Source organism: Sceloporus occidentalis, unplaced genomic scaffold (genome assembly GCF_023333645.1).
Source record: "Sceloporus occidentalis isolate IW3139 unplaced genomic scaffold, rSceOcc1.0.p SCAF_2, whole genome shotgun sequence".
Lineage (NCBI taxonomy): Eukaryota > Metazoa > Chordata > Lepidosauria > Squamata > Phrynosomatidae > Sceloporus > Sceloporus occidentalis.
Window position 1 is genome coordinate 35,345,001 of NW_028316982.1, and position 27,764 is coordinate 35,372,764.

Genomic DNA, 27,764 nt, shown 5'->3' on the forward strand with positions numbered 1-27,764 from the left:
ACATTGGCCTGTTACCAACTGCCAATATAAAGCTTTTGGGTCTCTTTGGAGGTATGCTATTTAAATGATGCATGGGTCCTAAGAATCCAGAAGCTGCACCAAAGCTGCATTCCAGTGCTTAGGAATGGAGTGGAGCTTTGGCGCGACCTCCGGACTCTTAGGACCCATGCATCATTTAAATAGCATACCTCCAAAGAGACCCGAAGCAGCTTTATTTTGGCAGTCTGTAACAGGCCATTGGCACCCAAAAGAATATATAAATAAATAAATGGTAACTTTATCATTTAAAGAGGCTTTGTTTAAATACAGAGCAATGACAAAGCAGTAGAATGAAAGGCACCCTCCCCCATGATTGATGATCGCTTCACATTCACACCTTTGCTCTGAAAAAGAAAGGAGAAGAAGACAAGCAGGAAATGCTTCGACTCTCTCTGGTCTCCTCAGTATAATGTTCTGTTTATAACAATTAATCCAAAGAAAACTCAGTTTGCTAAAGTAATATTTCGCATGCCTGTCTATGGAGAAATAAAGTCCAGTCCCCTTTTATGTCAAAGCTGTGTGCAAGAGCATAACAGGATTCTTCAGCCCTGGGGAAAGCTATTAAAAAGAAAACTCCATTCCTGGGGAGGGGAGGGGTAAAAATAAATAAATAAATAGCGTAAGTATTCTGTATACATATGAGGGATTAGCTAATAGCTAAGAAGACTTTTGAGACAGGATATGATTAATTTTTTAGCTTATAAGGTAAATTGTTTATTTGGAAATCCAAGGACTCACCAAAATTTGACTTTAAAAAGCTGCCAGCAAATCCATTTAAGGACATTGATAAAAGTCTAGCAACTTCCACAGTAGAGGGACTTCCAAATATGTTGTATTCACCAGTATAACTATTCTCTTCATCCTCAGACAGAATGCATTTTTTAGAATACACATTGCTCATGACAATACTATATTTCACTTAATCTAACATGCCACCATCACATGAGAAGGTATAATGTGATGTAATGAGACTGTAAGGGGTGCAAACAGCAGGCACAGGAGTAGTAAACAGTGGTGTGTGGAACAACAGAAATGCTTTATTAGAATCAATTTCAACAGCTAAGAAACCATACCCATGAAGAGATTTGACTTCTCAGGCACAACATGGGAAGTAACAAAATAATAAAATAATTAAGAATGCATAACATGCAGAAAGATCACATCATAGGAACAGAAATAGTAGAAACCTAGGGAAACAAATGAATTTAAAACAATGATTTTGTGAAATGGCAAATTTAGCCTTATCCTGTCATATGATATCCTAGACCCTAATTTGCTTAAGTAATAAATGAAAAGGATGGAACATACAATAAATTTTACTATTAATAAAAGTATTAAAAGATAGCTTTGGCCATGGCACTCAATAGATCCATACTCCCCATTGATATTGGGGAAGATTTTGTTTACTTTTATTCATTCTTTAATGGAGTAAGAGTCATCATGCTGACTAAGTGACAGACTGAAGTCAGTTTCTTCAGCATCAATCCATTCACATCCATAGTTCTGGTTTCTCATTTTGAATCCTTTGGGATGTGGAAGCCATTTCCTGTTTGCCCTTATGAAGACCATCTGGGAGACATGCGCAGGTGTGAGCCTGCTTCTCAGCTTTGTTACCAAATTTTCAGCCTCAGAAAATAGCCTTTCTGAAAATACACTACTGGCTGGACATGAAAGGTGCCATATTGCAACTTTAGACAAGGATGGCCACACAGTCAACTTTTGTTCCCAGTAGGAAAGGGAACTTGTTTTTGGTTGGACAAAATGTAGTGGTAGAATTTCTCTGATATAAGATTCTAGTTCTTGCCTCACTCTATTAAGAGCCAAATGGTCTGATGCTCTCTTTGGTGTCTTTTGCTTATTGGTGGGTTGGCCTGTCGGAGCCAGCCGTGCTGAGTACATTATGCGTTGAAACATGGAGCCAACAGGTGTAACACTCTGCATGGTATCTTTGGAACAGGTCTCTTTAGAACAGCTGGGCTCATTGCCTAGATGTACTGAGGTGTTTTCACTCCCAGCAATGCTATGGGTGGCTGTGCTTTCATTCTGTTCTGAGTGTAGCTGTTGTACTTTTTTGCTTGTTTTTTTGTACAACTGCACTCCATGCTGAAGAATATAATCCTCAACTTCCTTGATGTTTATGTCCATTGTTTTTCCTTCCCGAAGCCTTTCAAGAGTGCTGTCTCGATAAATTGGTTCAAAGAGACTTGCTGCATGGTATTTTAGGTCCTGACGGATTACATGTATATGTTTGTTGCCATGGAGGGAGTCAAGTAGATAGCTTGCAAAAGCCACAGATGGTAAAACTTCACCATTGCCAACAGAGGTGGATGGTTTCTTTCTCTTGTCCAGAAATTCTTTGAGTGCATACTCCATTATCTCAAGAGCTGGTAAAACCCATGCAATAGAAGCATCATCACTACTAAGTATAGTAGTGCATTCTTTGAATATGGTCAATATATCGACCAGGTCTTGCATTATGGACCACTGCATTGGCTGAACATTCAACTTTGTTGAGACTCGCTCATGTATGTACTGTATCACTGCTGTCTTTTGCTCTAAGAAGCGCTCCAGCATGTTCAGAGTGCTGTTCCAGCGAGTAGGAACATCCACAAGAAATTTGTGCTCTGGGAGACCATTCTTCCTCTGCAACAGACGGATGGCTTCTGTTGCTGCAGATGAGCTTCTGAAGTGGGAACAGATTTGCTGAGCCACATCTATTGCTTCCTGCACAGCAGCATTGTTCTTACCTTTGAATGCATTCCGAATGATTAGATTTATGCAGTGTGCAATACATGGCACATGACTCACAGCCTTTTGACGAACATATTTCAGGTAGTTGGCTGCATTATCTGTAGCCAGGCATCCTAATTCAATTTGCAAAGGTGTAAGCCACTTGTCAGTGACAGCCTGTAGCTTTTCAGAAATGTTTGAAGCTGTATGTGATTCTGAAAAAAGAGTGAGGGTGAGAGTTGCCTGGTGTCTCATCAGGGTGTTCTCATTGTTACTTGAAACCCAGTGAGCAGTGACACATAGGTATGATTTGTTCTGATTGCTGGTCCAGCAGTCACTGGTAAAGTGTGCAGCACTACCAACAGCTAGGCACAATTCTTTGCTGATACATTTGGAAATATCTTCCTCTAGTTTTGGAAAAGCAGTGTCACAAAGAAAGTGTCGTGTGGGTACCTCATATCTAGGGCACATCTCATGGAGCAACAGGTGGAATTCTTCATGCTCAACTAATGAAAAAGGCAACATCAAAAATGAAATGAAACGTGCAACTGCAGTATTACATCTAATTGCTTTGATGCTTTTAGGAGGAAACTTTTGAGACATGGCAATGGACTCCTGGATGGACAATTGCTTGCGTGCAGATGGTATTACTTCTCCAAATTCACTGGGATGTTGTTCCCCTCCTATGGTTGCAATGGTGGGTGTGGTCAACAATGTGACTTTTTGCACAGAGGCTTTTGGAGGAGAAAGTAATTTGTTCTTAGTTGGTGGAGACATCAGCGAATGCCTGTGTTGCAGATGTTTTATCATTGAAGTTGTCCCAACCTTTTTGCAACCACCTGGCTTTCCAATCTTGACATGGGCTCTACAGTACCGACAGATGGTGATGTGTGGGTTATTTGAAATTTTATCAAAGTGTTTCCACACAAATGATGCTCGTTTCACATTGCTGCCTGGATGCTCCAGTTCAGAAAGAGTGTTTGGTGTGAGGTTTGTCTTTTCTTCTGTACATGTCACAGTACGTTGTGTATCTATTGGATTGTCTGCTGCCTCACTTGATTTTTGGCGCTTCTGTGGTGGAGAAATATCCAATGCATTCTGTTCCTCACAGTCCTCGGTAGTTGATGCATGCATGGATACTAGGTTTATGGTGGTGACATCATCAGCATGACATGTTTCTTGAGACCTCTTTGGAGATGCAGGAGAAAAATCAGTTTGTTCTTGCTTATGAATAATGTAAATGGAGTCTTGATTATAAAAGCTGAGGTCATTCTCTCCAGATTTTTCTTCTCCATTTGCTTCTTCATCATAATATAATTGGGTGGGTTCATGGCCATCAGTGGGTATTAATAACTCTTTCTTCCTTTCCTCATTGTGGTGGTATATGGGAGGAGATTCTGGTTCAGTCTCTCCCAGATCAGTGTCGCCATGGTTGTTGTCACTTTCAGACCAATATCTCGTTGTGCCACCTGGGCCGAACAGTTTGAAGGCAGTCTGAAGAGGGTACAGTTTCCGATCTGTGGGACGAAGTGCTGTTGCTCCAACATTTTTGCTTGCATTGGTAGAAGTATTTGCTGTATCATTCTTAGCATTCACTGACATATTTTATATTTTTATGTTGAAGGAATGAGAGATGTGGAATTAAATGAATCCCTTATGGCTGATGGACGTGGGCTGCAAAGTAGGGTGCTGAAAAAGAGAAAATGCAAATTAGTACTTCATCTTTATGAAATACAGACACCTTTCCATAAATAATGCAACAGAGTATGAGTTCTTAAATTGTTGTTATCCAAGAAAGGCAAACATTTCTGTTATGGTAAACTTACCAAGACTAATGATAACCAATCTTGATTTCTAGCTCTGAAAAAGATGTCAAGGAGCATATTTCATCTATACAGTAACCTTTGATAATTGAAAATTGTGTAAATTGTAAAGTGTAGCACAATTTATTATAGAGTATTGGTTAACCTTGAAGTACAATAACATCCAAAATCCACAGAACAGTGATACCTTTTATCTGGAGGTAGGAGCAGTCTGTATTATTGTCCTTCCAGTACACCTGAGCTAAGAATGGCAACATCTTCAAGATGTAGGATTTTGACTCACATCATCATTATTTTTCATCATGATCATTGAAAAAAATTCTTTTGTATGATTTTGACATCTTTACCTGATGAAGAAACCACTGAAGCCTCAAAACCTTCCATAAAGTTATCACTGTTTTGTGGAATATGGATATTATTGTACTTTGGTACATGGCCACCATGGCTACCTCTGGATATCTTTTCTGGTTAACCTTGAGAAAGTCTCTTTCTCATAATCAAATAAACCACATACAGTGGTTGTGGGGATACAGTGAGGGATGGCCATATATCCCACTTTGAACTCTTTCAAGAAAGAATGGAATAAAAAAACACAATAGTAGGCTTCTATTTTATAGTGAAGTTGATTGCAATTCACTTGGGTGGAGGGAGGAAATTATCCTGCTCAAAACCAAATCTTTAGATGTTCAAAGCTCTTATTAAATTGAAAATTAAGATTAAAAAAGGAAATCTTGGAGAAGCCACTCAAGCAAACATTAAATAAAATGAAAGTTTACGGCTCCAACTTCAGTAATTACTTCCTCATCTGTTTGATTTTTAACAGCTTTGCCTGATGAAGAAGCAGTGGAGCTTCGAAAGCTTGCATTAAGTATTTTGTGCATTTTGTTTGGCCCGCAAACAGTATTACTGCTCTATGGATTTTGAATATTATTGGACTTTGCTGTATGGCCAATAGGGCTACCCCTGGATATCAATTTTAGACAAATTACTCTGATTGTCATGCATGAGAAATTAAGGGGCCAATACACTGGCAGTCACACCACCATGAGAAATCTATTGTTTAATCTTTGGTCTCTGAGTTGTAACTTAAAATTCAAAAGTAAAAGAATGGAGGAAAAGTGGAGAAGGCAGTCTGGATTCTGCATTGTCTTACAACAATGCAATACTTTTATTTGTCAAAGCAAATAACCCCAAATACTGTAAGTTATGGAATGCACTGTAAGACATGGGGGTGCCACACTATATCTGATAGTCTTGATGAGGAATCTGTGCCAAGGACAAGAGGTCACCATCAGAGTGGGGTGGAAATATGAGAATATGAGTCATAGGCCTGCTTTTTGTCAAGATGTAACTGTTTTCATTTAAGGTGTTATGGAAGGAAATAAAATTTAAACATTAGCAAAGCAAAAAGATGATTCTCATGAGATCCAAGCTGGGCCAAAACTAACAAAATTAATTTCAACACAAAGAAATTTAAGGTACTGCACTTAGGGCAAAAATAAAAAATAAAATGCATAGATATAGGATTGGGGACATCTGACAGAACAAGACTTATACATGTGAAAGAGATCTAGGAGTCCTAGTAGACCACACATTGAACATGAGCCAACAGTGTGATGCGGCAGCTAAAAAGGCCAATGAAATTCTAGGCTGCATCAGTAGAAGTATAGTGTCTAGTTCAAGGGAAATAATAGTGCCACTATTTTCTGCTTCTGTCAGGTCTCACCTAGAATATTGTGTCCAGTTATGGGCATCACAATTCAAGAATGATGTTGAGAAGCTGGTTTGTGTCCAAAGGAGGGCAAATAACATGGAGAAGGTTCTGGAAACCATGCCTTATGAGGAGAAACTTAGGGAGCTGGGGATGTTTAGTCTGGAGAAAAGATACACTGGTTTAAATATTGGAAGGGATGTCCTATTGAGGAGGGAGCAAGCTTGTTTTCTGCTGCTCCAGAGACTAGGACCTTGAACAATGGATGTAAACTACAGGAAAAGAGATTCCAGCTCAACATTAGGAGGAACTTCCTGACAGTAAGAGCTGTTCGACAATAGAACACACTCCCTCTGACTGAGTGTGGTGGAGTCTCTTTCTTTGGAGGTCTTTAAACAGAGGCCGGATGGCCAACTGTCAATGGGAATGCTTTGATTGAGAGTTCCTGCATGGCAGAATGGAGTTGGACAGGATGGCTGTTGGGGTCTTTTCCAACTCTATGATTCTAAGTTCAAATACATTCTCTTGTCTTGGCCATAGAATCATCTGGGGGCAGATTAGATCTCAAGAGGAGCATTGTTGTATTTTGCTATTGAATGAAACTTAATTTTTATTTCCTGGGCACCCACAAGGCGAGAAGGAGGAAGGGCCTGCCAGCATTAATTTCCCTCCATGATACCTGAAATAGGGGGAAACAAACTACCAGGAACAAATCATATTCCAGTTGAACTGCTGCAATTCACACTGACAGAATCAACTGTAGTGCTGACCAACATTTGTCAAGATATGGAAAACAAAAGGCAATTGTCAGAACAGAACACAGAGAAACAGAAATTTATTCCCTCCCTTTACTGGGGGAGAGAGAGAAAATGGGAGCGAGAGAGAGAGAGATGGAAGGAGCAGCATTTCATGGGATTTAATAGATCTACTATGGTAATTTAGGACTAACCAATAGTTCTTGCCACTTTAAAGGTTAATAAAAATAATAGGTTTCTACAGGGGCCAGAATTCAGACACAAAAGTATGGGCAGATTAAAATGAACAATTGCCCTGTACAACTCACTTTAAAATCTTACATGTGTGTGCATAACAAGATTTGTCAAAAAATGTGCCCCCCTTCCCCAATCATTATTTGATATGTTTTTGGTCCCCTGTTCAGGGTGGAATATAGAGCTCTTTTCAGCAGAGCACATTCCATGGCAATCTGCAATCTGATGAGCAAAGCATTGTGTTGTATTGATTATGTAGTAAACTTTTAAGAATGCTCTAATTATATATTCCTGCATGGAAGAGGGGTTGAATTAGATTGTCCTTATCGGTACTTTCCAATCTAGGATTTTTTTTTTAAATATACTCCTCTGAAAGGGAGCAGGGTGCTCAATCCACCCCATAGGGCTACAAACTCTGGGAAAACCTGGCTTCCTCGCCTGCTGCTTTATTTGCAATCAATGAGGAAATCCCAGATCTCATCTGAATATATATATAGAGAGAGAGAAGGAAGGGAGTGAAAATATTTTTAAAAAACAATTAACTGTAACCCATCCCCCCTCTCCAAATCCAACAAAATGAACAACACACTAGAGTTTTTCAGGAGAGACTGTTAGGCCTGGAAAAAAAACTTAGGAAGAATTACTGTATGTAACAATGAATAAATTATTAGACACTTACAAAGAAGAGAGGCACTTGATGGTGTTCTGCTTCTGCTGTCTGTTTCTCCCAGTTGTGCTGTGTGTATCCAGCTCCAAGTAACTTACTTCTGATGATGACCTAAGTGACCTTTTTTCCTTTGGATTAATTGTTATAAACAGAACAACACTGGAGACCAGAGTCTGAGAGCTGCTAAAGTCTTCTTCTTCTCCTTTCTTTTTCAGAACAAAGGTGTGAAGTGATCCATCATGGGGGAGGGTGCCTTTCATTCTACTGCTTTGTCATGGCATGGTTCTTTCTTTAAACAAAGCCTCTTTAAATGATAAAGTTACCATTTATTTATTTATATATTCTTTTGGGTGCAAATGTCACCCTGTGGATTTATATGGCTGAGCAGGGATCCTCCCAGTTCACAATAGAAATTCACTGGCTGACCTGTATTACTTCATAGCAGAAGGGGGGGTTGGACTGGATGGTCCTTGAGGGTACCCCAACTCTAGCCTCCCAGTTCACCATAGAAATTCACTGGCTGACCTTGGGCGAGTCACATCCTCTCAGCTTCAACTCCTAAGTATTCCTTCCTGGTAGGCTTTATTCATGGCAGAACTCTTGCCATCTCCCCCCACTCTGCTCCTTCTTCAGGATTCCTGCTTGGCAGAAGAGCATTGCCACTTGGCACCCGACCCCTCCCCTTCTCATCTGTGAGGGTCACACTGTCTCAGCTTCAGGGGCATCCCATGGCAAAATTCCTCTTTGTGCCAAGAAAACCTTCAGTTTGTCCCATCTTCCAGTGTCATCCTCCTGATGTTGAACAGGGGTCAGACTACATGCCCTCTAGTATGCCATGTATTCCTATGTATTACTTCATAGCAGAAGGGGGTTGGACTGGATGGTCCTTGAGGGTACCCCAACTCTAGCCTCCCAGTTCACCATAGAAATTCACTGGCTGACCTTGAGCGAGTCACATCCTCTCAGCTTCAACTCCTAAGTATTCCTTCCTGGTAGGCTTTATTCATGGCAGAACTCTTGCCATCTCCCCCCACTCTGCTCCTTCTTCAGGATTCCTGCTTGGCAGAAGAGCATTGCCACTTGGCACCCGACCCCTCCCCTTCTCATCTGTGAGGGTCACACTATCTCAGCTTCAGGGGCATCCCATGACAAAACTCCTCTTTGTGCCAATAAAACCCTCGGTTTGTCCCATCTTCCAGTGTCATCCTGATGAGACAGTGTGACCCACTTGGCTGTTGATGTTTGTTGCCTTCTGGTGAGCACTCTCAGTGCTTTGGGAGGACCCTGGCAAAACGGGGCAAGAAGGGGGGGGTTTGTGGGTTTTGTGTGTGTTTAGAGGGCTCTTGCAATGAGGACATGCCAGTGTCTTCCTCTGAGACCCAGAGAGTGTGACTTGCCCAAGGCCTCCCAGAGGGCTCCTATGGCCATCCAAGCCCTGAGCTCCCTTTCTCCATGACCTCTTGGAAACATGGCTGTTGTCGTGTGTTGTGACTTTTAGGACTCTCCTGGCATGCAAGGCTTGTTGGGGGAGGGCAGTGCCTCCCTTTGAGGCTGAGAGTCTGTGCCAGGGATGTAAGAAAACAACAACAACAACAATATCTGGGTATTGTAGTTTTGTGAGACATTTAGCCTTCTTTGTCAGAGAGCTCTGGTGGCACAACATACTATAAATCCCAGGAGTTTCCATAGCATTAAAGTATTGTCGAACTGGATTATTTCTGCAGTGTGCACTGCAGCCTTATTAGACTGCAGTTCCCAGCAGTCTGTGGTGCTATCAGAGCAGCTTACATATTGTTAGACATATCCCTGCTCTCTCTCTCTGCACTTCTCCCATGGTGATGCTAAGAGGTCATGCAATCATAATAATAATAATTGGCACAGTCTCTCAGCCTCAGAGGCAGGACATGACAAACCTCTCTCTCCAGCTCTCTCAAGGTGATGCTAAGGCAAACCTACATTTATTTTGCATTGTGTGTGTGTGTGTGTGTGTGTGTGTGTATGTACTTGAATTTCTTGGCCTTGGAGAACCCAAATCAATGTCTCCACTGCAAGGTAATCTCCAGATCATAGTGATGTAACTGTATTTCATCAAAGTGATTAGTCATTTTTTTTTATCATCAAAATACCTGTCTTACTCCAAAAAACGGTGGCCAAGACCTTTCCTGATAATAAGTTTTGAGATTTCAAGTTCTTCTGTTCTGTGAGAACTTGAATGTCAGAGCATGGCATAAAGGGCAGAAGCCTCACCTTTTGTTATCTTTTGTTTTTCAAAGCAAAGCTGCTGTGATTAAGCAAAGTTGGAGCAAATCACCCTAACAAAAGAAATAGCCTCCAGGATGAATGGTAGCTTTGCTTACACAAAATATGCAAATAGTGGCTATCGAGATTCAGATGAAGGATTCTTCTCTCCCTCTCATTTCGAAATGACTAGCCTCAATATTCTTACTCATTGATAGAGAATTATTCAGAATTTCTCCTCTCCAGATTGTAATAGAAATGTTCGAAATTGCCATTTTTCTCCTAATTTTCGAATTTTGGAGAATATTCTTTACATCCCTACTGTGCACCAACTGCATGGTCCCTTACCCTAGCATGGCATGGTGGCAGACTAATGGCGGCTTCCCATGTTCATGGGCGCCGACATTTTGACGTAAGCGATGCACAGCATATACATGTAGCTGCACGTCATTTATGTCATAAGCGCACCATTGGCGCACTCGGGACGTCCATCTGGTGACGGAAAAAGAACCTGTTTTTTCCAGGTTCTTTTTACTCCAGAGGGACACAACATGATTTGGCAGCTGTGGTGTGCCTCCAGAGGGAAATAGGCCACCAGCAGGCCGCCCTTTTGGGGCAGCCTGTCCCAAGCCATAGATACATATGTGTGTGTGTGTGTGTGTGTGTGTGTATGCTGTAGATTCTTGAATCCATTGATAAAGAATCTGTAGATAAAGAGCTCTGACTGTATTACTAGGGAGACCCAGGTTATTGGGCCATACCAAAACCAGGTCTTAAATGAGCACCTGAAAACACCAGAGAACAAGGCCTGTTGATTGTCTCACCAATTCAAGAGAATAGGTTGGTGTGTATAGGCGATAGGGCTTTCTCTCTAGGACCACCCTGGCTATGCAACTTCTTCTAAAGAGAAATTAGGCTGGTTGCATTTTTTTTTTGAGTTTCCAGAAAGCAGCCAAGATTGTGCAGTTTTGCATGGCCCTTGGTCCCAAAAAACGGGGTTGACTTTTGTGACTGTTTCTATTGTATGCACACACATTAAAGCTGGCTTTTAAAAGTTGTTTCGATATGTTTTTTAAATAATGTTTTTAAAGTATATTTTTGATAGAGAAGGGAAGATAGTAGGCACAGAGGTGATAAACAAATATTTTAAATAAGTAAATATATTGGGCTTAGGTTTAGGAGGTCTCCCTAGGAAGGATTTACATAGGTTGGTGCCAAAGCCAAAAAGGCTTTCCGCCTTATGGATCAATCAGCAGGGAAATCTGAAACAATGTTGCAAACGTTAAATAAAACATTTGGGAAGAAACATACAGGGGGAAAGTACCATTTCTCAGATACTTTCTGATTTTAAAGTTAAGGACAGGTACTTTATGATTTTAAAGCTTAGTGTGTCACCTGAAATTGGGACCCTAAATTATCACCTGACCAGTGCAGATAAGAAAAATTGGTATGATATGCAGGATGGAATAAGGGTCTCAGAGAGCCATCAAACAGCTTCCTCGATGTCTGTTGATGGTCTTACTCAGGGGTAGGCAACCTGCGGCCTGCGGGCCGCATCCGGCCCGCCAAGGCCTTCCAAGTGGCCCCCGAGCACTCCTGCCGCCAATTGCCGCCGATTTCCCCCGTTCTTTTGCCGCTCCGGGCGCCATTTTGTTTTTCAAAATGGCGGCCGAAATCTCGCGAGACCTCAGGATGGCAAAGGTCACACGAGATTTCGCCGCCATTTTGAAAAACAAAATGGCGGCACCCATGTTGCAGGCCTGTTGCAGCCCCTAGAGCACTCCATCAGGGCTCCAGGGGCTGCAGAGGGCCTGCAGCAGGCTCCACCTCGTCCTCCGCCCTCCTCCTCCCAAGAGCAGGGAAAGGAGGAGGAGGAGGCAGCAGAAGGAGGGCAAAGCCAGGGAGAAACGGAGCCAGAGCAGCAGCTGCAGCCACAGGTTAGTTCATTGGGGGAGGGGGTTAGGTGGGTGTTCTTTGCAAAATGCCCTCCCAGTAGTACTTTGTGGCTTTTCTTTGCTTGCTGCCTTTTATTTTGAATTGCATTTTAGTAATCTCCATGCCTGTAACTTTAATATTAATATTATTATTTAATTGCCCTGGTGTTCTTTGCAAAATGCCCTCTCAGTAGTACCTTGTGGCTTTTCTGGGTTGAAAGAGTGCATGTTTCCTGCCTTTTATTTTGAATTGCATTTTAGTAGTTTCCATGCTTGTAACTGATTATTATTATTATTATTATTGTTATTATTATTATTATTTTCACTTGCCCTTGGTGTTCTGTGCAAAATCCCCTCTCAATGAGAAAGAGGAGGAGGAGTGTGACTTTCCAAAGTGCATTTCTGTGTATTTTTGGTGCATTTATTGCTGAAAGGTCTGCTGTAACAATGATAGCAGTGGAGGTGATGATAATGATGATGATTATGATGCTTCTGTGGAAGCTCCCCCCCTGGAGGGTGGAAGCTCCACCCCTGTTATGTGGCTCTGCCCTGGAGGGTGGAAGCCCCACCCCCAGCATGCGGCTCCACCCCGGGGGTGAACGCTCCACCCCTGTTATGTGGCTCCGCCCCTGGAGGGTGGATGCCCCACCACCGGCATGCGGCTCCGCCCCCCAGAGGGTGGAAGCTCCACCCCCGGCTTCGGCCCCCCAGTTGTCTGAGGGACAGCAACCTGGCCCCCGGCTCAAAAAGGTTGCCTGCCCCTGGTCTTACTGATCAGAATCCTGTTAGTGACATGCAGACATAAGTTGCACTATGTAGGCAGAATGACTTCTTTGGACAATGCAGAGCAGAGTTCCACATGCAAATGCAGAACCAATCATGAACCTAATAATAATAATAATAATAATAATAACAATAACAGCAACTTTATTACGGCCATTTGGCCAGCACAAATCATGAACCTAAAGTAGTGTGTTGGTGTGCATTGCACATGGAGCATTATGTACTGCCTTTGTGCACTGTGCATTTTATGAGCCAGCGTGGTGTAGTGGTTTGTGTGTTGGAATAGGGCTCTGGGAAACTATGGGGGTCTGTAGTAGACTCCCACAGTAACATTCATGTTGTTTCCTTCCCCTTTAATTTTTATCCAGATGCTCTCCACCTGATTTCCAGGATTTAAGTCCTGGATCTCTTCACAGTTAATGCTATTCCCTGTCCTTTCCTGTTTGGCCTATTTCTATTTCTACATTGCTAGGAGTTCAAGTTCATCTTGTTTATTCCCCATGCTCTGTGCAATTGTGTATAGACATCTAAGACCATGGGCCCTCCCTGCTAGCTGCCTGTGTATAGTTTTTTCCCCTATTGGATTCCTGCACTATTCGCCTTGTTCCCTCTATAACAGTTGATTCCATTCTTTTAGTCACATCTGTAGAATCAGTAATTTTGGCAAATTCTACTAATATTCTCCCTCATCCAATTTTTGAACTGAGCTGAAGGTCTCCCCCATGTACACTGACTAAATTCCATGGCCACAGGTATTCCCGGAATGCAGAAGATCATGTTATATCTGCCTGCTATTTACTGATAGGAGATCAAAATCATCTCTGGGAAGGGTGAGGTGGAAACTAATTTAGGACTAAAAACATGACTTAGAAAAAAATTGGAGATTGAAACCACACAAAACCCTGGGCCTAGATGGATGGCTTTGTTGGTTTCACAATTTCTTTTCTTTTGGTAGAGTCCATGTACTTTCTATCTCAGCTATGAAGTTTTGTGGGTTTGATTAACTTCTGAGAAAGAAGCAAATATGGTGATCTTACCAATCCCTTTTCTTAAAACTGGGGAGTAACATATCATTGTCATCTTTATTTGTATTCCATTTTTCTCCTAAAAAGTGAAACTCAAGTTGGTTTATGAATTATTGCAAATACAATACAGCTAACATGAAAAAATGATAACATTAAAATGTGATTAATCTAACAGTGATGTTAAAAACAAGTTAAAACATACATTTCCAAGTAACATTCTTCTATGTCACTCAGTATTTGTAATGAGCACATCAAGATATTACATTTCAAAAATAACACAAATGAGAACAATGTTTTTGTGCTATGAGAAGTATTTTGGCATTATATATTTTGTTATCTTTTAATGGTATTTTGTAACTCACTTGAGAGGTAATAGAACTGGTCAGCTTTGGTGTGCTTGTCTAAGTTTAAGTTAATTTTTTCTTTGAGGCTGGTGGTCATGAAAGCTATGGATGGTATATTTCTTCTGAGGAATTTTTTAAAAATAGTATTCCTGAAGAAAACTGTCAAAATTTGCATTGAATATTTGCCCTCCTATATTAAAAAAAACACCAGCCATGCAGACTGAAAACTATTGGGAACTATAGTCCAAAAATGGAGCTTGTCCAGGCTCTGGCTGGGAAAAATGGATAATTAGACTTTAATACGATAAAACAAGATTTTTTAAAAATGAAAAGATGTATTTGTGCATTTTAAATATGTGCTATATTTTTTAAATATGTACAGATTCAGAGACAATCTATTCCTTATTAAACTCAGGTTTCCACCAACAGTTCAAGCATGGCTGGAAACAAAAGTTGCATACAAATGGTCCCATGGAAAGGCTGTGACCTGTATGGTATTTAGAAGTCCAAAGGAGCACATAGGAATGAACACAGCAGTTGTTCCTCCATACTCTGTTATTACAGAGAGAACTGGGGGTCAAATTGCATGAATGATAAATGGAAGGTGCTCAAAATGAGTTAGTTCTCTTTTTGAACGTTATACATTGACCTTGGCAGTTTTGACAATTACATTCATCATTGCTAAGAATCCATTCCAGCAAACCCGTCTGTTCCCTGATATGGCCAAATAAACTGGATTTGTGAATATAAGTATCCAAGATTGATCTTCTGTGCAAATAGACTGATTAACAGTTGGTTCCCTTTCAAGGGTCCAACTTTTTCTACCTATAAATTATGTGAGGATTATCATTCACCATGGCACACCTGTAGACAAGGGTGTTGGGAGCACTTTAATCTTCACTTACAATGCTTCAGCAAGATCAATAGTTTGACTTCTACACATGATAAGAAGCAAGTATAATGTAGTATAGGCACACAGAAAAGTTATCTTTTCTGGGTTTATACTTACTGAGTTTTGGCGAGGGTCAGCTAACTCTACTTTCTCACTATAAACATCTCCAGCACAAAAATAAAGTACATGATTTATTTCAAAACACGTACTCTATCCACCTTCATTAAATTATTGCTATAGATGAAAAGACTCAAAGATTCAATCATGTTATTAGGGGCACAGGCATTACAATGGTTTGAACATATTTTTCAGCTAATACATATTGGGATGGATGCAATGCTGTTTCAAAAATGAAACATCAAGTATGTATCTTATTTTCTAATTGCTTTGGCTAGTCCAGAAACTCATCATTTGGTGTCACTTCATAGGGCATGAACTCATATCACCTTGTTTGTTGTTGTTATGTGCTTTCAAGTCATTTCCAACTTATGGTGAGCCTAGGGAAACGTATCATGGGGTTTTCTTGGAAAGATGTGCTCCGAGAAGTTTTGCCATTGCCTTCCCCTAAGGCTGAGAGCATGTGACTTACCTAAGGTCATGCAATGGGTATAATGACTGAGTGGGGAATTGAACTCTGGTCTCCAGAACTGTAGTCCAACACTCAAACAACTATGCCACACTGGCTCTCTTCTCCATATGTAAACTCCAATGAACCTAAATCTAGGTAGTTCTAACTAGAACAGTTGCCATTGAAACATTAGTAACATGGCAACTAAGTTCATATGTAAGTTCCATTGTTTCAGTGGGTCTACTCTAGGTGAGACTAATAATGGCGGGATACAGACCGGCCAAAAAGGGTGGTCTTCCGCCGCCGCCCTGGTTTGCTCCGCGAGGGAGCCGCAGCGGACAAACAGCGTGGCTCCGTTGTGGAACAAAAAGAACCCACAAAAAGCGGGTTCTTTCTGCAACGTGGTTGTGATGCCACAAGGTGCCAATGGCGCACTTGCGGTGTCACAAAGCCGCCGAGACGTGCGGACGCTAGGCATCTGTCACATGAAAATGGTGGTGCCCATATGTACAGGGTGCCACCTTTTGACGCCCTCGTCATGTGCGAGGGGCGAGTTGTGTCTGGAAGCACCGCCCCTCGCACGTAACGATGGCGCCCCATAGGGCCTGTCTGTTCAGCGCCATAAGGACTTAGGCCATAGTTGGAATACAGCACGCCCGCGTTATACATGGCGTTAACCATATGCTGTAAACCTGCGGGAGCACGCAGGGTGCAAAGGGCAGCACATCCCATTCACATGAATGGGGTGCGTACCCATGGCATGTGCGCGCCACTGTGCACTGCGCTGCCACATGCATAAACCCCATTCACTTGAATGGGACTTTAGCATGTGCATAATTTGGCTTATGTGGGGGGGAGGGAGGGTCCAGGACAGATCCCCCACGTAAGCGAAGGTCAGACTGTATGTTGGTTTTCAGCTGATTTAAATACTGCAGTCATTTTCAGTTCCAAACATGATGACCACTGTTGAGCAAAACAATCATGTAAAATGGCTCCTGAATGCACCAAAGGACAATACTATTTGAATATGAGGAAAACAGTAGATGATTCAGGGACAGATAGGCACTTATTTTGCATCATCAAATAGGTGATTGGTACCATCAAGCTTTACACGACTAACTATCATCACTCTCAGGAAAGAAACTACTTCTGCCTTCCTCCACCTCATCTAGGGTTGCCAGGTTGAATATGGGACAGGGTTTTTGAAACTTTAATAGTTAACAGATCCTGGAGCCAGAAGACCATGAGGTACAACTAAGCAACATCACCTCCTTTACCCCCACCCCAGTTTAGCTGCCAGTTTATTGCTGACAAGTGGTTCCTTGGCCCATGCAGCTGATGAAGAACCATTCTCCCATCCCAAATGTCATTGCAACATCCTCTAAGAGAGATTAGAGTAGGCAGTATCTGCTGGACTTAATCCCCTCCCTCGCTGCTGTCCCTTTTTCCTGATTTGTTTGGATTGTAAACCTGAGGGCAGGGATCTGCCAAATTACAAGGAATCTGCCAAATTACAAATTGTAAACCATGCTGAGCACTTTTTTGACTGAAGGGTAGGGTATAAATATTATAAATAAATAAACCTCATGCACCTGAGATCAAGAAAGGACATTTTACTGTGCATTAGGGCAGGACAAGGAAGGTGGGGATTAAACTGGGAAGACTATCAGTAAGTTAAAGACAAAAAGAAACAATGCTGTAGAGCTATATTCCATTATTCTTGATGCAACAAATACTGTATTCTCAGTATTTCTCTGTGCTGACCATTCTCTCTTGCTGAGCCCTAGTGCCAGAGTTTGAGATACTTTGAGATGCAAGGGAGAATGAAGGAAGGAGGAGACTTGATGGATCTCCCTGGAAAAGTCTGTTGCAGTACCGGGTAGCAGTGTTCTTGCTCTCATATTTGTCATTTCATCCATAGAACAAGTGGGGAAGGGAGTTGGCTTTGAGACTGGGGCCCACACCCTGACATCTGTCCACCCTCCCCTCCCCCGTACTATGCTGGATGACAGATGTGGGTGGAAAAGGTGTTGTTGTTTTTGTGTGCCTTCAAGTCATTTCCGACTTATGGTGACCCTCAAACCTCTACCTTCTCTGCTTTTATCACAGTCACCTCCCACTTCAAATGTGTAGAGATAAAAGCTAACAAGCTTAGTGTGATGGTACTAGATGTACTTCTGACATTTCCATATGTGTTAAGGATAACTTCAGAGCTTAGGGCCGATGTATCCTTGGCATGAATTGACAGCTTTCCTTCCTTCCTGCTGCACTGAATGAACTATAAAAAGGCCAAGAGTGGATATGTGGCTTAAGGAATTAGAGATACAGGTGGTAAGTATCAAAGGTCCAATGCTTAATTCCTAATGACACAAGCCCAGTAGTGAAGGGAAAAAAGCTAGAGATTTTCCTACTGTGACAGAGAGCTAGAATGAGGTGAAAGGAACAAGATCGATAGCTGTAGGTCAAAGCTGAACCTATTACTGAGGATTATTATCATTAGTGAGATTAGACATACTGGAACAGTTCATTGAGTCCAGTACTCTGGCTTTGATTGTAATACTTTAAAGGCAGAGATGAGTGTTCCTTTTCAGCCCTGCTGAAAATAGAATACTCTGGATGTATTCTCTGCCTTTATGAATTGCAAATTGAATCCTAACAAGAGTTCAGTATGTAGTCATGCTTTTAATAAACAAAAACAAAACAAAATGAATTCTTTTGTAAACCAGTAAACGCAAATTCTTCCAGTGGTCTCCCATTGGAGTGTTGGTTGTTCATAGGACATATGCATACATGGAGACTTACAAACAGATGGAGTGTGTTGTTAATCAGTCAGTCTTTTTCCATGGAAGTGCACAGAACATGTGAGGAACTGTGGCCCTGTACAGACTGTCACGTTGAGCCGGCCTGGAGGCTGAGTCAGGGCATTGCATCCAGATGACGCACACCCTTGATGATGCCACAAGTGCACCATGATGCCACGTGCTACTCCAGATGGCACGCAGCATCATGACACCCCTTCAGTACTGCATCCAAATGACGCAGCACTGAAGGGGCACATAGCCATGCCACTGTGACTATGGCGCCCTTTAAAGGGTGCAAAAATGATCACATCTCTTAAGTATATACCATAGTCCAATAAACCAAATCTTTCTTGGCAGTATAATCTATGAAGCCAATTGTTCATTTCTTATATTCTTCTCTCTCTTCCTGGGCCATTTCCTTCAACTAGAAGAAGTGATACAACAACAACTCCATGATTCTTTTGCTTGTTCTCCAGAGTCTAATAATCTCTGGCAATGTGTTGAAGTATCATCTATTCCATGTCTCTTCTTCCTCTGGGAATTAACCGGAGCCTTTCCATCCATAGAATCCTCCAAAATCACCTGCATGCCCTCTGAGGGATGTGGCAGTTTTTTCTGTTGCTGTGTTGATTAATGAAATAATATCTAGGCCATCATCATACAATGGATTTCATGGATTTTTTGGGACGTGAATTTGAACAACTGAAGTACTAGTCCAATGCTTTAACCACCAGAACATACAATTAAACCACATTACTTTTCCAAGCCCGTATCTATTTCTGCAGCTGAAAAAGCACCTTGAGGAGAACAAGTTTGAACAGCAAAATTAAAATGAAAGTATCTTCCCCCCCCCCCCCACCTGTTGTCCTGTCATTCATCATATTGTAAATCATCAAAATTCTGGTCTTCTTACAAGAGGGTGGATAATAACAACCTGGCCATTCACTAAACTGCAAATTCTAAGGGAAAACTCCCCCCCAAAAAATGGAATGTTGTTGACATTTTACACCTGAAAAACTTTACAAGAATGGAAGCAACAGATGTTGGAAATGCCAAAATATTATTGGTACCTGGTGGAATTGCAGAAAAGTAAAAACAAACAAACAAACAAACAAACAAACAAACAAATGAAAACATATACATGACAGTATTTGTACCATATTTGGAATAAGCTTTCATATGCTCCAGAAATTTACTTACTTAACATGACTAACAAAATCTCCAGTATTCAAGCAAAGAAACACGGGAAGCAAATACTGTATATGATTACTATAGCAAGATTACTATTAGTTCATTATTGTTCAATATTGGGGGGGAAATGATATAGCAACAATAGATGAGTGGCTGATAAAACTTTAGGACATGACTGAAATGGATAGATTAACAAATCTAATTAATGAAAGATCAGAAAAAAACATTGAAAATGATTGGGAACCAATAAAAAATACTGTGCAAGAAAATGGAAATATTAGATAAGCACATTATAAAGGGACTAACAGGGACAAATAATTATGAATATTTCTCCCTCCCTATGGTTGACTCAAACAATGGAATGCAAAGAAGCCTGGCATTAAGATCATCTTACCCCTCAGATACACCGACAAGACACTGGGAAGCAGGACCATAAAGCACACTGAAAAATTAAAAGCATCACAATGGTAGCTACAGAGGTAGTAAATTCCAACAAATGCCCAAAAGATAATTTACCCAGTGTGCAACCATTGAACTATTTAATAAAAGCATTTAAAACATTTTGCACAAGTGTGAATTTAATGTTTCTATGGCGGGATACACACCGCCATATAGTACGTATTGTATACGTACTAGGGTTAGGAAGGGGCGGTGCTTCCGCACCCCCCTAACCCTAGTAAATATACAATACGTACAAGATGGTGGCGCCCCTTCTACATGGGCGCCGCCATCTTTACGTACTGGACGCATAGCGTCCAGATGTGTCATGGCGCCTATGACGTCGCGAATGCGCCAGCGGCGCTTCACGACATCATCAGTGCGCCGCAAGAAGAAGCTCCGAAATGGAGCTTCTTTTTTGCTCCGCGCCGGAGCCGCGCGGTTTGGCTGCTGCAGCTCCCGCGCGGAGCAAATGGCGCCGGCGGGGAAGCGCCGCAAAGCGGCGGTTTGTATCCCGCCTTAGTGTCAGAATTTCTTTTTAATTCCAAGACATATCAGAACAACAAAAATGTCCTTCTCATCATCTCTTTTCTTTTTATATTTTTTCTTAGTGTTATAGTGCTATACCACAGCAGTGCATTAGTCCAATGGCAATGTTTTCACTATAGCACCATAGTTTTAAGGGGGGGGGGGGGAGGGTTAAAAGGAAACAACAACATGCTTCATTAGAGCAGTGTGGAAGAACTTTTGGTTATACTACATTCAGAAAGCCATGGTTTGAGAAGCATTTATGGAACAGTCTTTTCATATAAAATCACAGAAGTTTCCTACAGATAGACGTGCATAGGATATATATTCACTAGGGTTAGGGACACAGGACCCCTGTGAATGTGGAAAAACTACAAATAACAAGAATACTATGTTTTTACCTGAGAGAACATATCTCTAAGAATCTCTAAGTCCTCTAATGAAACTCTGTGGTAAACATCTATTAGACATTGACCATAGAATTGCACTGGAGGAGTTAAAATGCCTAGTGGAGTGTTCTCTCTAGGGATCTCTAGATCCTTCAGTGCAACGTTTGCTTAAAATTGATCACAGAGTTGTACTGGAGGACACAAATATTCCTAGAGAGGACATATTAATACAATCCGTGAATAATCAAATCCGCAAAAGTCAAAGCTGCAAATGTGGAGGGACGAGTATTCTTCTATTCCACCTTTTGGCAAAAAAGGCCTCCAAGGAATGTGTGCAAAAGTAGATGAAGATAGCATTTGAATAGTGAAATAAATGCAGCTTGAACATTCCAAGAAAAAATGTTGTAGTAATGCCAAATTGGAAGCCAACTAATCCTAAAGTTAAAAAATAGCCTTACTCATGCACAAAAGCAAAAGCAAGTTCAACTTATCGTGATCCTATAAATAAATTCTGACTTTGGTTTTCAATGTTATTAAAGCACAAAAACAATGTCAAAAGAAAGCAATACTAAGGTTTACCTCCACCCATAATGAAATTTCCAAATAGGAACATGGGACACAGCAGATAAAATCGTAGAGTTGGAAGAGACCACAAAGGCTATCCTACCCTTTATTTTTGATACCTTCTCTGAAACACTGATAGTATCATTGCAAGTGCCTAATTTGCACAGAGACATGGGGAAACCAGGATCAGGCCCATTGTCTGGCTAAACATAAGTGTATGGTTCTATTTCTAGCTCTGTATCACTGCAAAATAATTATATTTCTGGAAATTGTTTGTAATAAAAGAGAAGAAATAGGGAAGTACTCATATCACCAGAATCTATTAGACTGGGAAAGCCTGAGTACCTCACCCTAAGGAAAAAAAAAATTGTTGTTCATATTCCAGGAGGCAGGCCATGGAAAGAACATCAGTTTTAGTCAATAATTTATTTTGAGTATTTGCACATGGGCCTCTACCAGGACCTGACCTGTCTGTAGCCTCAAGATAGTACTGTGAACACATGCTGGTGTTCCTAATAAGGTTCTCAAAATGATGTTTGTACAACCTCAAAGGTGCAAAATTGTTGTATTCGCATAACTGGCAGCCATACAACATCTGTGCCTTGGCAGTAAAGATTTGAATGACTGTAGGAACAAATTATTTTGGTACAAAAAGTGGAAAGAAGAGCTGAAATACGTCTTTGGAGATTTGATTGCAACAGCGTTAATTGTTTGAGCTTTCTATGATCTTATTATGATAGCCAAATCTGGCTTCTCCAGAAATGGGCACAGCTAGGACATTATTGTTGTTGTTGTTGTTATGCTTTATATAAAGCATAATAATAGTAGTAATAATAATAATATTAAAGTTTATTTATATTTTCCGCCTCTCCCAAGGATTGAGGCAGGATTACATAAGTAAAAATGATACAATAATACAAAATACAATTAATAAAACACTAATACTGAATTAACTGACATTCCTATCAGTTCTCTAAAATAACAATTCATCAATTCATTAATAACCAAAAATCATAGTCAGGAGTGGAGCAATCATCATAATCTTTTATATGGAGTCTGGTGGATAAGCCTGCCAGAAGAGATCTGTTTTGAGTGCCTTCTTAAAGGCCTCTAAGGTAGTGATAAAATGGATCTCTTCTGGTACGCTACTCCATAATTTTGGAATCGCAGCAATAAACGCCCTATGGGAAGTTGTTATTAACCTAGTGTTATGATGTTCCAATAAATACTTCCCAGATGTTCTAAGTGTGTGGGGCAGATTGTGTAGGGAGAGGCATTCCTGCAAGTAACTCGGGCCTGAGCCATGTAGGGCTTTAAAGGTAATTAAGTGGCAATAGATGCAGCAAAGAATTGCTTTACATACAAACAATAAAGTATATAAAGTAAACCTGCCCATCGCGTACAATATAAGAAATAATAGCATAATACATATAAATAATGCATAACAATACAGGAAAGGGTTCAATAAAGTAAAGCAGGCAACAAATTAAAATTGTCAAATAAGAAATAATAGTCATGCAATTAGCCTTAACTGTGCAAATACACTCCTGGCCAAACTGTTATTGAATGAAAGAATATACCCAAATATCTAAAAAAGATAATTTTTGTCCAATTTGATGAGCATTCATTTACCATTGTGTTTGGTCTTCATCTGAGAATGCAGAATCTTGGTTCTCTTATTAACAGCTGTCATCAGGTCTTGCAAACACACGGCTGTGGCTTACTTGATTGGGTTTATCCACCAGTAATGTAATCTTCTTCTCTGCCTACTGCTTTCCACCTAATGTCATTTAACAATATATCCAAAGTACAATAGCTTCAGTTTTGGTCATTTTGACTTCTGGGAAAGTTGAGGCTTGATTTGTTTAGACAAAGTAATTATGTTTCTTTAGTGGGTTTTTCGGGCTATGTGGTCATGTTCTGGAAGAGTTTATTCCTGACATTTTGCCAGCATCTGTGGCTGGCATCTTCAGAGAGTGATTCAGATTACATGTTAATTGGTGTGTTGGTCTCTTGTTGAATGGCAAGGATTTAATTAGTGATCCTTTGTTTCCAGAATTTCAGTGTTTTCAAATTGCATTGTATGCCCAGGATGGTTTATAATGTATTCTGCTACTGCTGATTTTTCTAGTTGACATTACAGACTGGCTCAGCCACAAAAATGAGCAGTAGCAGAAGATGTTATAAACCTCCCTGGGCATAAAATGCTATTTGAAAACACTAAAATTCTGAACCATGCCAACAACTATTAGATCAGAATGCACAGGGAAGCCATTGCAATCCACAAACACCTAAACAACTTCAACAGGAAAGAAGAACCCCTTAAAAGAAACAAAGGCTCTGTACAAAGGGGCAGGAAGGGGTGACAAGATTGGTACCATGGCAAACACATGCTATGGCACCAATCTGCCCTTCACAGAGCACAAAAAGGAGCTGGCTTTTCCAGCTCCTTTTTGTTTCTGCAAAGTGGCACCATAGCCACTTCTGGGCAGCTTGATCACACCCATTTAGCGCTGCATCAAAGGGTGCACGTCATCTGAATGGGCACACACCAAGATTGTGCCCGGGCAGTGTGGGGATTGCTGTGAGCATGGGGACACTCAGCCCTCCCCATCTGTACCGGGCCAAAGTTTGGCTACCAGTGCTGAAAAACACCAAAATCAAGATCCAGCAAGTCCAAGGGTCAGGGGGTTTCCCAGCAGACAATGGATCACTAATTAGACACCTGAGGCCATTCAGCAACAGATCAACACACAGATTAGCATGTAAATCATCCAAGGGTCACACATTATATATACTCCATTCACTTCCATGCCAGCATTCTCTGAAGATGACAGCCGTAGATGCTGGTGAAACATCAGGAATAAATTCATCCAGAACATGGCCACATATCCTGAAAAACCCACAAAAAACTATGGACGCCAGCTGTGAAAGCCTTATAATTATATGTCCCTTTTTTTCAATCTAGCCAGGACCTTTTTAAGGCGAGGGGATGGAGCAGTTGCCCTGGGCCTCAAGAGTGAGGAAAGGGGACCCCTAAAATGGAGAGAAAGACTTTAAGCCTTGCTGGATTGTTGCCAACTCATTTAGTTCAAAATCCTATTGAACTGAAAGCATAACCAAAAGGGAGGCAGTGGATAGGGTCCCAAATGATTATTCTGCCCTGGCATTCTTGATGTCTTTAAAAAGGCAAAACACCAAAATCCAGTCCACTGTTTAACTGATGATGAATATAAAGGGTAATAACAACAACAACAACAACAACAACAATAATAATAATAGTATTTATTTATATGCCGCCCAATCACTGGGAATCCGGGCGGCTTACAACAGAGGAGATAATAGACTGTTCCCTGCCCTCAGGCTTACAATCTAAAAAGACATGACACAAAAGGAGAAGGGAATGGTGAGGGGGGGAGGGGAACAGGTCCAGCATTCTTCTCTCCCTCTGAGGCCTGGACCAAGGCAGATGGACTGGAGGGAGGGCTCTTTTTCTTAATTGAGGCCAGGCCCGATGGCGTTGGGCCTGTCCTTTCGCTCCCTCCCAGGCCAGAAGATGACAGTTGGAAGGAGGGAGGGGAGGGCTCTTCCTCTTCAGGCCTGAAGGCATTGGGCCTGTCCTTTCACTCCTTCCCAGGCCAAAAGATGACAGTTGGAAGGAGGGAGGGGAGGTAAACCCCAATAAGAATTTTTCTCTATATATACATGTGTGTGTGTGTGTGTGTGTGTTCTGTGTGTATAACACTGTTATATAATTATGTGCAACATATGTTACTATAACCTGTACAATTGCACAGATACGTTATATACTGTACTAATAATATAATATAGTATTATATATATATATATATATATATATATATATATATATTGAATTAATTTTTAATGAGGTCTAGCCCTCATATTAATCATCAGTCTTTAAAATGGCCCCATGGATCAAATTTAGCTAAAGAGATCTGTGTTAACAGTTTTTGCTTTTTTTTCTTTGTGAAGTTTTTTTTAAAACAGAGATGATATACAACACCAATAAGGCATATTCTTTTATTGTTAACTGCCCTTGAGTTGACTTTGACTCATGGCGACTCTGTGGATGAGACATCTCCAAGACCCATTGTCCTCAACTACTCTGCTGAGGATCTGTGAGCTGAGGCCTATGTATTCCCTGATTAAGTCTATCCATTTGGCATGCAATCTTCTTGTCTTTCTTTTGCCTTCCACCTTTCCTAACATCATTGCCTTTTCTAATTTTTTCTCATGATGTGGCCAAGGTACAACAGCATCAATTTAGTCATCATGGGGGTGAAACAGACTGCCCCGAAGAGCAGCTTGCCACCACTCCTTTGAGTGCTGGATCAGGGATGTGGCAACCACATGCCAAAGCCCCAGTCCTACATTTTTCAGGGCCAAAAAGAGGTGGCAAAATGCTGCTTCTTTTTTGCCCAGAAAAAGGGTGCCCTTGCTCCTGCTATGGCACTTTTTGGCATTCTTTTTGGCATGCAGCATGTGAACACCACACCAAAGGAGTGCCACAGCACCATCTGCCATGGAATCAGACAGGCAGTGTGATGCCATCATCAGGGTGGGGTTAAGGTGTACATCATCCAAACGCCACTCCCACACACCACCCCAATGCTGGCACTTACTGCCGGTCTGTACAGCCTCTTAGCTTCCAGAGAAAGTTCAAGCTCGATCTGTTCTAGGACCCATTTGTTTGTCTTCTTGTTCTTGTCTTTGTTATAGGCTAAATGCTTTTCTCCAGAATAACATCTGAAATGAGTCTGTGTTTCTTCCTATTGTCCTTCTTCATTATCCAGCTCTCAATTTGCAGGGTGATGGGGAATAGTGGCTAGGATGATCCTCACTTTTCACTTGGGAGTTATTTCTTTACACTTCAGAATCTTGTCCAGTTCTTTCACAGCAGCCCTTTCCAATCCTAGTCTTCTGATTTCTTGACTGCAGTCTCCATTCTGATCAATATTTGACCCAAAATATGGGAACTCTTTGACAATTTCAATTCCCTTGTTGAATAGGATACATTCTTGTACATCTTCCATGATTATTTTTTTAATGTTCAGCATTCATCTAACCTTGACACTTTCTTCATTGACCTTCTTCAGTAATTGCAACTGTGTACCTAATGCATACATTTGCACTACATGCAAATGAATCTGACAGTCTAAGATCCATCACAACAGATACCATGGGGGGGGGGGGGAGCTAGATCATCAGATAGACACCACCCCGTTGTTGAAAAAAAGCATGAGACAAGGAAAGATTCAGAAGGAGATATAATATCCCCACAAGGAAGGAAGGAAGGAAGAGATTCTAGTTTCTGGTGTCTCTGAAATATGGCTCTGAATTACCTGCTAAGAATGGAATCACAAACTCTCAGACTGGCTGACTTCATGATTTCAGGTGTGCACTAAAGAAGATTACTTCAAAGCTGATTATCACCCACCTCAACACAGAATGCCCATGGGTAGTTATAAGTATCAACAAAGCCCATAAATATCAATAATATCTAGGCTGGCATTGCTCTGATAAACACAATGGTCAATTCATATTCTCTTTTGTAAAGTATAACTCTCAGCTCTTTATTTCACTTTTGACTTTTTTTGTATTGACTTGCAGCTACATTATTTATCTTGCTCCCGGCATCTTATTTAACCATTGATTAGCTAATGTACCTTGCATTTGAAGTCAGACAGGTGAAGTCTGAAATCTAGCCAGCAGTGGTGGCTTTGAAATAAAGGCACACCCAGCAAGCAGCCCCTGAAAGACATTAAATATTTTACAACACAGTTGTTACTAAGCAGCTACCAGTCTACTCCAGCACTCCAAAGAGGTGTTAAGGAGAACCCTGTGGAATTAGAATTTCATTTAAGCATCCAAGTTGCTTCCTTATTGACAGATGCTATGATGCAAAGGATCACTTTAATAATATATGAGTAATATCATTGCCATTTGAAACAAAGTATTATACAAAAACAAAACAAAACAGACCCCCCCCCCAAAAAAAAACACTGTCATTTTCCATGACTTCCTTTCCTCCACAGTTACCAGCTTGCAAGTTTTCACAGCCCCAGATAAGTATACATTGTGAGTACAAA